General features: G+C 56.5%; 1 long non-coding RNA gene across 1 annotated transcript; it reads left to right on the top strand.

Annotated features, from left to right (window-relative positions):
• The first annotated feature begins 4235 nt into the window (after nt 1-4235).
• LOC115302157 lies at nt 4236-6232 on the top strand. Its single transcript, XR_003913433.1, has 2 exons — nt 4236-4941; nt 6182-6232. It is a non-coding gene; the product is annotated as an uncharacterized LOC115302157 (long non-coding RNA).
• The last annotated feature ends 3245 nt before the right edge of the window (nt 6233-9477 follow it).

Here is a 9477-nt window from a genome sequence, read left to right as displayed (position 1 = left end):
GCGGGCAAGCTAGCACACAGCTGTCGGCATCTGGGGAGCAGCCTGTGGCCGTGCCAAAACCGGCTCCGGGAGCGGGAGGTGGTGCGTGTGGGGCCACGCGGTGTCTCGGCTCGTGCTCTCGCTTTCCTTGGAACTTCGTGCCTGGCCCTGGGGGGCCGCCCAGAGCGTTGCCACATCCTGCTGTGTCACGCCACATCCTCCGGCCAGTCCCCACAGGGACCCTGACTCAGCAGCAGACGCAGTGGGGCAGGTAAAAGGAAGTGGGGGAAACGTCACGGCTGCTGGTTACCATGTCCTTCCCCCTGGCCCAGTTCCCGGCAGGCAGGGAGTCGCCACCCCCTCCCTGGGGGAGTGCGGAGGGGGGGCCCAAAACGGTGACTCTGCCAGCGGGGCCGGCTTGGCCGCTGGCGGGACCTCTGTCACCTTCAGGACCTGGGGACGAGAGGGCTGGGTCTGATCTCGGAGCAAGACGGAGGAGGTGTCTCCCCAGACCGAGGGACAGAGAAGCAGAGGTCACCTTGTGGAAGGGTGGACCGTCCCCACCCCTGCCCGAGGGTCCCCAGCCCCGGGCGGAGGGGGTGATGTTGAGGAATCAGCCGGGCCTGAACGCTCCTTCCCACGTGTAAAGGCAGCGGGTTTGTCACTATCCTGACGGTAAAAGCAAATCCTGTTCCCAGTTGAAAAGGTTGAAAGGCGCAGAGAAGAAAATAAAATAAAAACCCAGGACAACTGCCCTCAGTCTGTTGCTCTGTTTGCTTCTAGTTCTTTCTCGGTGCACGTATATGAACTTCATTTGTATGCCCTATTTTATAACCAGCTCCTTTTTTTTTCTTTTAAAAATACAGTATGGGCCAGGGGCACCTGGGTGGCTCAGTCGGTTAAGTGTTTGACTTAGGCTCAGGTCATGATCTCGTGGTTCATGGGTTCGAACCCCGCATCGGGCTCTGTGCTGACAGCTCAGAGCCTGGAGCCTGCTTCGGATTGTGTCTCCCTCTCTCTCTGACCCTCCCCTGCCTGTGCTCTGTCTCTCTCTCAAAAATAAACATTTAAATTTTATTTTTATTTTTATTTTTTAATTTTTTTAATGTTTATTTTTGAGACCAAGAGCATGAGCGGAGGAAGGGCAGAGGGAGAGAGAGAGAAAGAGAGAGAGAGGGAGACACAGAATACGAAGCAGGCTCCAGGCTCTGAACTTTCAGCACAGAGCCCTACGTGGGGCTTGAACCCACAGACTGAGATCATGACCTGAGCTGAAGTCGGGTGACTGAGCCACCCAGGTGCCCCTTAAAAACTTTTTTTAATACAATAAATAAAATTTCAGTATGAGCCCTATTGTTGTTTGAAAACACTATGCAGACAAAAGGCACAGCTGGCTCGGCCTTCCCCCACTCGGCGCCACCACAGTTCCGTCCCCGACATCGCCTGTGTGACGGCAGCGGGCACACAGGAGCTGAGGTCGCTGGGGAAGGGCCCTTGGGAAGCCAGGGGTGAGCAGAGTCCCAGGCCCCTCCTGAGAACCTGCTTCCCAGCAGGAGATTCCCTGACCTCCCAGCCCAGACCCCACTGGTTCCCTCCATGAATGTAAGGGGCCCTTTGTCTGCATCCACAGACCAGGGGCACCACGGGCAGCTGGCTGGGGACTTCTGGGCTACTCTGCAGACAGTGGGCACTGTCATTTGTCTTGCCCTTCCCCGAAGCCAGGAGAAATCCATTTTCTGACCCTCCAAGCTTGGCCAAGGTACATCAGTTCTGGTGACCATAGAGCCGGTGTGGGGTGGCCTGTGGGTCCTAGGCTGGGCTCTCACAGCTGCGAAAGTCCTCCGGTGACTCCAGCTGCCTCTTTCAGCACCTGCGGTGTGTGGGGTTTGTGCCGAGGATTTTATAGAGTTAGTTCATCCCATTCTTGTGACATCTCAGCGGGGAGGTGTCATTATCCCGATTTAATGGATGAAGAAACTGAGGCTCAGCAAAGTTAAGTCATAGGTCAGCTTCCTTGTCGATGGATCAGGCATCTGAGGCCAAGAGAGCAGAGGTGGCCCGCCCAGGATGGGTGCCACCCTAAAGCAAGCCTTGTCCCCTGGACTGGGCCAGGCTGCCTGTGTCTGAGGGTCCTGGGAAGTTTGCCCAGGACACAGGCCAGGGACTAAGTTCAAATGGACATGTCCAGCCAGTAGCCATGTTCCAGGCACTGGGCCTCCCCGCACCTCCCCACCACAGCCCTGCCGCCTCAGGGAGCCCAGAAAGTCCAATTTTATAAGGCCCACCCAGGCGCCCTGGGATTTCCCATTCTGCACTTGTTGACATGTAAACCTAGAATGGCTTCTTCCACTGGGCACACGGGCGTGGGGACATACATGTGCACTCTGTCTCCTGCCCCAGCTGTCCAGTCACAGGTGACAGCTCCTGGGCGGAGACCGGAGCTCCAGACCCACTTCTCCCCACTAATTTCCAGCATGACCTTGGCCAGGTCTCACTCCCTCTCTGAGCCTCAGTTTCCTCATCTGAGGAACCCCAACCCCGTGACTCTCGAAGGGCAGGTGTGGTGAAGACCGCTCGTCGGCTCGCTCCTCTCTTGGGGATGACTCCTCCACCAGCGATAGCCACTACGTTTTTGCCTCCTGTGGGGGTTCCGATGACCAGTGATTGGAACACGGTAGAGAGGAGGATTCCCCCGCTGTGCGGCGATGGATTAGCAATGTCTGCCATGGGCGAGGACGGAGACGTGGGGGCACATGTGCTGTGTGTTTGCCGCCTGTGATGCCCCAAGGGTCTCGTCCCGAGTGAACCTTCAAGGAGTTCCCCCGGTGCTCCCCTGGGTGTCATGCCCCAGGAACCCCATTTCTGCGAAGATGGACTCCTGGGAGAAATTACGCAGCTCTCGAGAGGGGATTTCGCATTGGTGCGTGTTCCTCGTAGCCACTTCCTGTCCCACATAACGCTCCCGGTGCCTGCCCAGGGCTCATCCGGGAGGTCACGCTGCTGCCTTTGATCTCTTTGATGCTGGGGGCTCCTGTCGTGGAAAAGAGGGCTTCCGGGCTGCCTACTTTCCTGGCAGTGCCCCGGCTTCTAAATGCCCCCATTCCCACATCTCGCCCTCCCCCGTGGCCCGTCCAGGGCCGACATGCAAATTCAGACCTGGTTTCCATGGCTCATGTGGCAGGACGCGTGGCCCTCCCAGGAGGGCACGTCACAAGCAGAACCGTCAGTCCCTCCAGCGACAGAGCTCCAGGCCTCATGGCTGGCGGCTGGGACATGTCTGGTGATGTGGGGACTGCCTGACCTGCCTCAGCGCAGGCGGCCGGTGAGCATCGGGGCCGGCTTCCGTCCACCTTTGTCACCGTTTGCAGGTCTCTTGTTTTTTTCCTCCTGAGCCAGGCTTGTTTGGTTCTGATAGGTGATTCCACTCCACCCTGTTTCCCAAGCCTTCTGGGTCAGAGGGCTCCCCACCCAGTGCCGGGCGGTCAAAGGGAAAGTCCTGTGCTGGTCAGTGGCTCTGAATCGCAGAGAATGCCTCTGAGTGGCAGACAGCGTTTTGCAGGAACCCCAAACTTTTCCTGAGCACAGGAACCCCACTTCCACTTTCCGCGACTCCTCCCGGAGCGGATGCTCAATTTCCACTGAAATGCCTCCAGAGATGGGGAGCTCAGTGGAAAGGACTGGAAATTCTAAGCATCTTCTCTTTCTTCCTTGTGCCTGTATGTAGATTCAAGTCTTCTACCGTTTTTATGGAGTGCCTCTCGTATGCCAGGCACTGTTGTAGCCACTGGCTAAGCAGCCAACAAAACAGACAAAAATCCCACCCACGTGGTGAGGGGAGAAAGGCAACAAACCCACCCGTCAGGAGAATATAGAGCATGTCCGGTGGTGAAAAGGGCACTGGGGAAAAATGAAGGGGGGCGGGGGGAGGGGGGGTTGGAAGCGTTCATTTGCACGTTAACATATTGTAGGCAGTGAAGGCGATAGTCCAGCAGAGTCTTGAGAGAGATGAGCATTGTGCAAGAGAAGTCCAGATGGAATGGCCAGTGCAAAGGTCCTGGGGTAGGAGTGCTGTTGGAGGGACCGAGAAGCAGCAGGGAGGCCAGTGTGCTGGAGCCAGATGAGCCAGGTGGGGCACTGGGAGATGAGACGGAGGAAGAGAGGCGGAGCACGTACTGCTGCGTGTGTGTGTGTCTTTGCTAATGCAAGGAGCCAATTTTTTTTTAAATAGGAAAGAGATGGTTGGATTCTAGTAGAAGCTCAAACCCAGATGAAAAGAATATCCAGGTCCAATCAACCCTGGCGAGCCAAGTGAAGGCCACACTGGGGCCACACGATGGGGCCAGCATTTCTGGAAGCCACAATGTGCGTGGCCGTCACCTGCGGCCAAAGGGATAGGGCAGCTTTGTTTTACAAGCAATTGTATTGATGTGGGGAAAATGGAAACCGAATGACTCTGTAATTTGGTAAGAGGGTTCACAGAAAGGGCCGGGCTTCGTGGGGCCTAGCTGGGGAGAAGGAGAGGGTGTCCAGTGTTCTCAGGCCTGGGCCTGAGGGAAGGTACACGGAGTGGGGGGCACGGGATGGGGCCTGTGAGTGCCCCCAGGGGAGAGTTCTTGCCAGACGGCGGGAGTGTCCAGCCGGGGAGAGGACCCAGGCATGCGTTCTGTGCGCCTTAGCGTGAGTCAGCCCCAGCAGCCTGGTCAGCCCTGACTGTCCTGGTCGTTGGGAACGCCAGCAGGGGACAGCCACTGAGGGGGACTTCATCATCCGCACCACCAAGCCCTCCATGCCTGTCACCAGCAAGCCTGTGAGACACGCTTCGGGACCGGGACCTGAGCTTGGCGGGAGGCTGCCTCTGGGCCACCTGACCGCCCTTCCTCCTGGACGTGGAGCTGCAGGGAACACAGCCAGACCCGGGACAGGGAAGGAACGAACATGCAGCGGCAGGAGAGGGGGTAGGAGGTAAGGTGAGGCGAGTCAGGGCAGGAGGAGGGGGGAGCGGAAGGCCACAGGGAGGTGATGGCCATCGAGTCTGCGTTTTATCTTGAGCACTTCCCCGGGCCCGGCCCAGCAGAGCCGGTCAATGGGAACATGCAGAGCGCTCAATCCTTCCTTCGCCAGGACCTGACAAAGTGTCATTGTTACAGTCACGGACACAGATCATTTCCTTCCAAATAGTATTTTTGGCATCTCGCTTTGATGCTGAGAGAGAGGGGAGGCAGGGTCACCTAACAGGCCTGGTGCAGACAACTTTAGGGTGACCATCGGGGACTGTGACCCCCGCTTTTGCCTTCTCCAGCCCAGCAGGGCCTGGCCAAGGGGAGCAGTGATGCCCAGGATCTGACAGCAAAGAGCTTAGTAAGGCCCCCGCCCCTGCCCTTAGAGCGGTCGCTGGAGGTCAGCCTGACACGGGCTCAAACCTCTGACTCCACCACTTCCTGTACATGTGACCTGGAGCAAGGTATATTAATCCCTCCAAGACTAAATGTTCTCATCTGTAAAGTGGGCAGTGGCTCCTTGATGGGGCTGTCGGGAGGATGACATAAGACTCTCTGTCGAGCATGTAATGCGGGGCCAGCTCAGAGCAAGGACTCCGTAAACGTTGGCCATTATGGCTGTTCTCATCACCATCGCTGTCGGCCTGACCACCGCACAGTCTCCTGTTGACACAGAGTTTCGCTGCCCGAGTTTGCCTTTGTGTTTATGATCGTGTTGGCGTCCAGCACTCCTTTCTAATTGCTGCTGGCTAACAAGAAAAGAACAGAGGCGGATTTAATGCGTAAATGATGCGTTGAAGCCAAGTGAGGGCCACATGATGTAACAGCCCGCTGTGTAAACAGAACCACTGCAGTCATTCAGACAGGGAATAGTGGGAGAACTGAGTCACCCCGGCACAAGGCAGCGTCCGTCTGTAGGCATGTCACACCCGCAAGGAGGTCCGCTCCCATTGGTCCGTCCCAGTCCCTGCAAGTGGCCATTGGTTTCAGCCAAATGACATCATCCTTCCCTTTAGGCGGGTGTTACTCCTGACCTGTATCGGGTTTGTAGTTTTGTTTATGTTTATCATGTGAATTTCTCCAGAACGTGTCACTAAGTAAAAAACACTGCGATCTGCTACCTTTGGATAAAAAGAGAGAGTACAGGATACATATGGAGATAGAGATAAATGTGTATGTTTTTGTTTTTTTGTTTTGTTTTCCAGGAAGAAAACACTGGAAGGATAAATCAGATCTAATAAAAATTGGTTCTCAGATGTGGAGGGGACTCTATGGAAGGGGCAGAGGTAGGGTCGCTTTATGTGTGTTTTTCTGTACACTCATTTTGGATTGAAGGTTGCATAAGAACTGGGAAAAGGAGGGGCGCCTGGGCGGCTCAGTTGGCTAAGCGCCGGACTTTGGCTCAGGGCATGACCTCACAGCTCGTGGGTTCAAGCCCCGTGTGGGGCTCTGTGCGGACAGCTCGGAGCCTGGAGCTGCTTCTGATTCTGTGTCTCCCTCTCTCTCTGCCCCTCCCCCACTTATTCTCTCTCCCCCTCCCTCTCTCTCTCTCTCTCTTCCCCCACTGGAAAAAGGAATTGGGAAAATGAATGTATACCTAATATAACCTCAGTCACCACTGGGGAGGCTGCAGGAGTGTCTCTCCCAGAAAGGGAATGTACACGGGCTCAGGTCAGAGATGCCATGCGGGTGATGTAGCTCCCCATCGCTTCCCAGGAGAACGGTCTTCCTAGAGTACTCGCTGGAAGTATTGCTTCTCTCAAACAACTCGAAGATCAGGAAGATCAGCCCTGCCAGGACTCTGGTGCGAAAGCCTAGAAAGCACGATGCTGCGGCCGCTGCTGGGACATGGACTCTGAGGGGCACCTGGCAGTCTGTCCCCCATGTGGCCAGGTTGCGGGGTGCCCCCTAGAGAGCCCTGTTGCTGGTGCGCCTGAAATGGCTTCCACAGCCCGCAGCCCCCAGGCAGGCATCAGGGTGGCACCTGCCAGCCAGGCCCCGCCAGCCTCCATCAGCCTGGTCCACGTGCCCCAGCGGGCTGCCCGCCTATTCTGCACATCATGCTGTGGACAAGTCCAGGAGCTACCTGTGACCTCTGACCTCGGAGGCAAGAGGTCAAAGGAGTAGGTGACTTGCAAGATGGGTACAGGGCACCTTTGGGCCACCCAGGGACCAGACCACACCAAAGGCTTTGGGCACAGTGTGAGGAGGCTGGCAGCACTCCTGCCGGGGGTGGGGGTGGGGAGCCAGGTAATCTAACAGCTCCCAAAGAAGGGCTGCGGGAAGGGAGAGCTTTTGTGCCCAAAAACCTGGTTTGCAGCCCATGTGGAAGCATCAGGAAAGCATTCCTGGAACGCCTGGATGGCTCAGTCGGTTAAGCGTCTGACTTCAGCTCGGGTCATGATCTCACAGTTCGTGAGTTGGGCTCTGTGCTGACAGCTCAGAGCCCGGAGCCTGTCTTCAGATTCTGTGTCTCCTTCTCTTTCTGCCCCTTCCTCTGCTCGCACTCTGTCTCTCAAAAATAAATAAACATTAGGAAAAAATGTTTCCTTTCCTCGGAAGGAAGACGGAGGCCACTTAATCCCAGCAGCCACCACATCCAGCCAGGTGCTGTGCAGAGCACTCTGCTGGCCTCACCAGACGAGCTGGGTAGATTTTGGTCCCATTTCACAGATGAGGAAACTGGGGACCCGGGAGGGTACCTACTTTCCCCAGGTTGGTGGGGGGGGGGTCGTTCAGAGCTGGATTTGGACTGATAATTGGCACACCTGGAAGGTCTCCTGCAACATTTGTGTGGGGGAAGGGCAGCTCGGTGGCTCAGCGACACACACATTCCAGAAACCGCGATGGGTATACAGGCAGGATATAGGCGAGCGGGCCTCGTCCAGGAAAGAGCCAGATGTGACTCATGGCCGAGCAGCCCACACCACGACGCTCGAGGGAACCGGCCTCTGATTCAGCCATGGTTCACCCTCTTCTAGAAGCAGACAGCTGAGTGGTTTGCATATGTGGGCTTTCCGTTATGCATCCCAGGTTCAAATCTTGGGTCTTCCTCACCGTGACTCCCAGCAAGCTGTCGGTTTCCTAATCTGTAAAATGGGGATAATAATGCCTTGCCTCAGGGTTGTTCTGAGCAGTAAATTAAGTGATCAGCATAAAGCACTCAGCAGAGAATCAGCAAATGAGTGCTCTGTAACTTTCCAGTGTTAACCCAAGGAATCTTTATTTTTCATAACTTAAAAGTTTAATGCTTATTTATTTCTGAGAGAGAGAGAGAGAGAACGTGAGCAGGGGAGGAGCAGAGAGAGAAAGAGACACAAAACCTGAAGCAGGCTCCAGGCTCTGAGCTGTCAGCACAGAGCCCAGCGTGGGGCTTGAACCCACACACTGTGAGATCACCACCCGAGCTGATGTCAGACACTTAGCCGACTGAGCCGCCCAGGTGCCCTTTCCCAAAGAAACTCTTGTTGCCATGTCACCTGCTAGGCTGCCCGCGCAGGTGTGGTTTAGGAAGAGGCACCTGAACCCACCCAAGTAGGTGGGCAGTGGCACCCCAGGGCGAGCAGGCCAAGCACAGGCTCCTCCAGGTGACGAGTGACACCTCCTCTTTCCCAGGCTTGCACAGGAGCCCACAGACCCGCGCACTGAGTCATGAACGTCGCCCAACCTCCCCAGGGCAGTCCCCGAGCCCGCAGTGACGGGAGGGTCACTGCCGGTGCCGCCTGTGCAGGGCTGCTGTGGGGCCCCCGCTCTGAACCCGTGTGCCTCCTCTCCCCACCGTAGTCAGACGACCTTCCAAAAGGGTGAATTAGCAGAATTCTCCCAAATCTGTCCAGCGCTCTGAGAATTCAGTTCAACATCCTGACTGGCCCACCACCGAGCCATGATCCAGCCTGGCCTTCCCTCATCATCCCTTCCTTTCTGACTGATCCCTCCACACCAAGAAGTGTCTGCTTTCCACACACATGCTCAGGCCCGTCACTTCCTGGCTTCCTTGGCCTGGGACCCCCTCCCTCCAGATCTCTATATCAATGCATCTTTCTTAAGCCTCTGCCCAAATATCACCTCCTCCAAGAAGTCTTCCCTGACTGCCCCAGGGTAGCAGACCACCCCCTCCCCCAGGCACTGTTGCATTACGCTTTCCACGATCTGTGTTCCAGAGTACTCACAATGCCCTGAACTTCTCTTATAACTGCTTACTTGTCTGCTGTCTGTCCCCCTCACCCCAGCTGAGCCCTGGAGGAGACCCTGCCCCCAGCAGGTCCTCAGCCACTATCTGAGGACCAGATGACGGAAGCGCCTGGTGCACAGTCCACCCTCCACACACAGGTCTATCCCCCCAAATCCTCCCCTCGCCCCCCGGCCTCTCTCACGGGCTCTTGAGACCCTTGCTTGGAGGTTTCCATCAGCTAACGAGTGTCTCAAACTGTCAGCAAGAGGCCCCTCATTGTTTGCTGCCCACGGCTCCCTCCTGGGCGCCCGCAGCAAGCGCCCTGCCCTG

Source organism: Suricata suricatta, chromosome 9, assembly GCF_006229205.1.
Source record: "Suricata suricatta isolate VVHF042 chromosome 9, meerkat_22Aug2017_6uvM2_HiC, whole genome shotgun sequence".
In the NCBI taxonomy this organism is placed as follows: Eukaryota; Metazoa; Chordata; class Mammalia; order Carnivora; family Herpestidae; genus Suricata; species Suricata suricatta.
The sequence above is the reverse complement of the archived record's forward strand: the minus strand, read 5'-3'. Positions and strand labels throughout refer to the sequence as shown.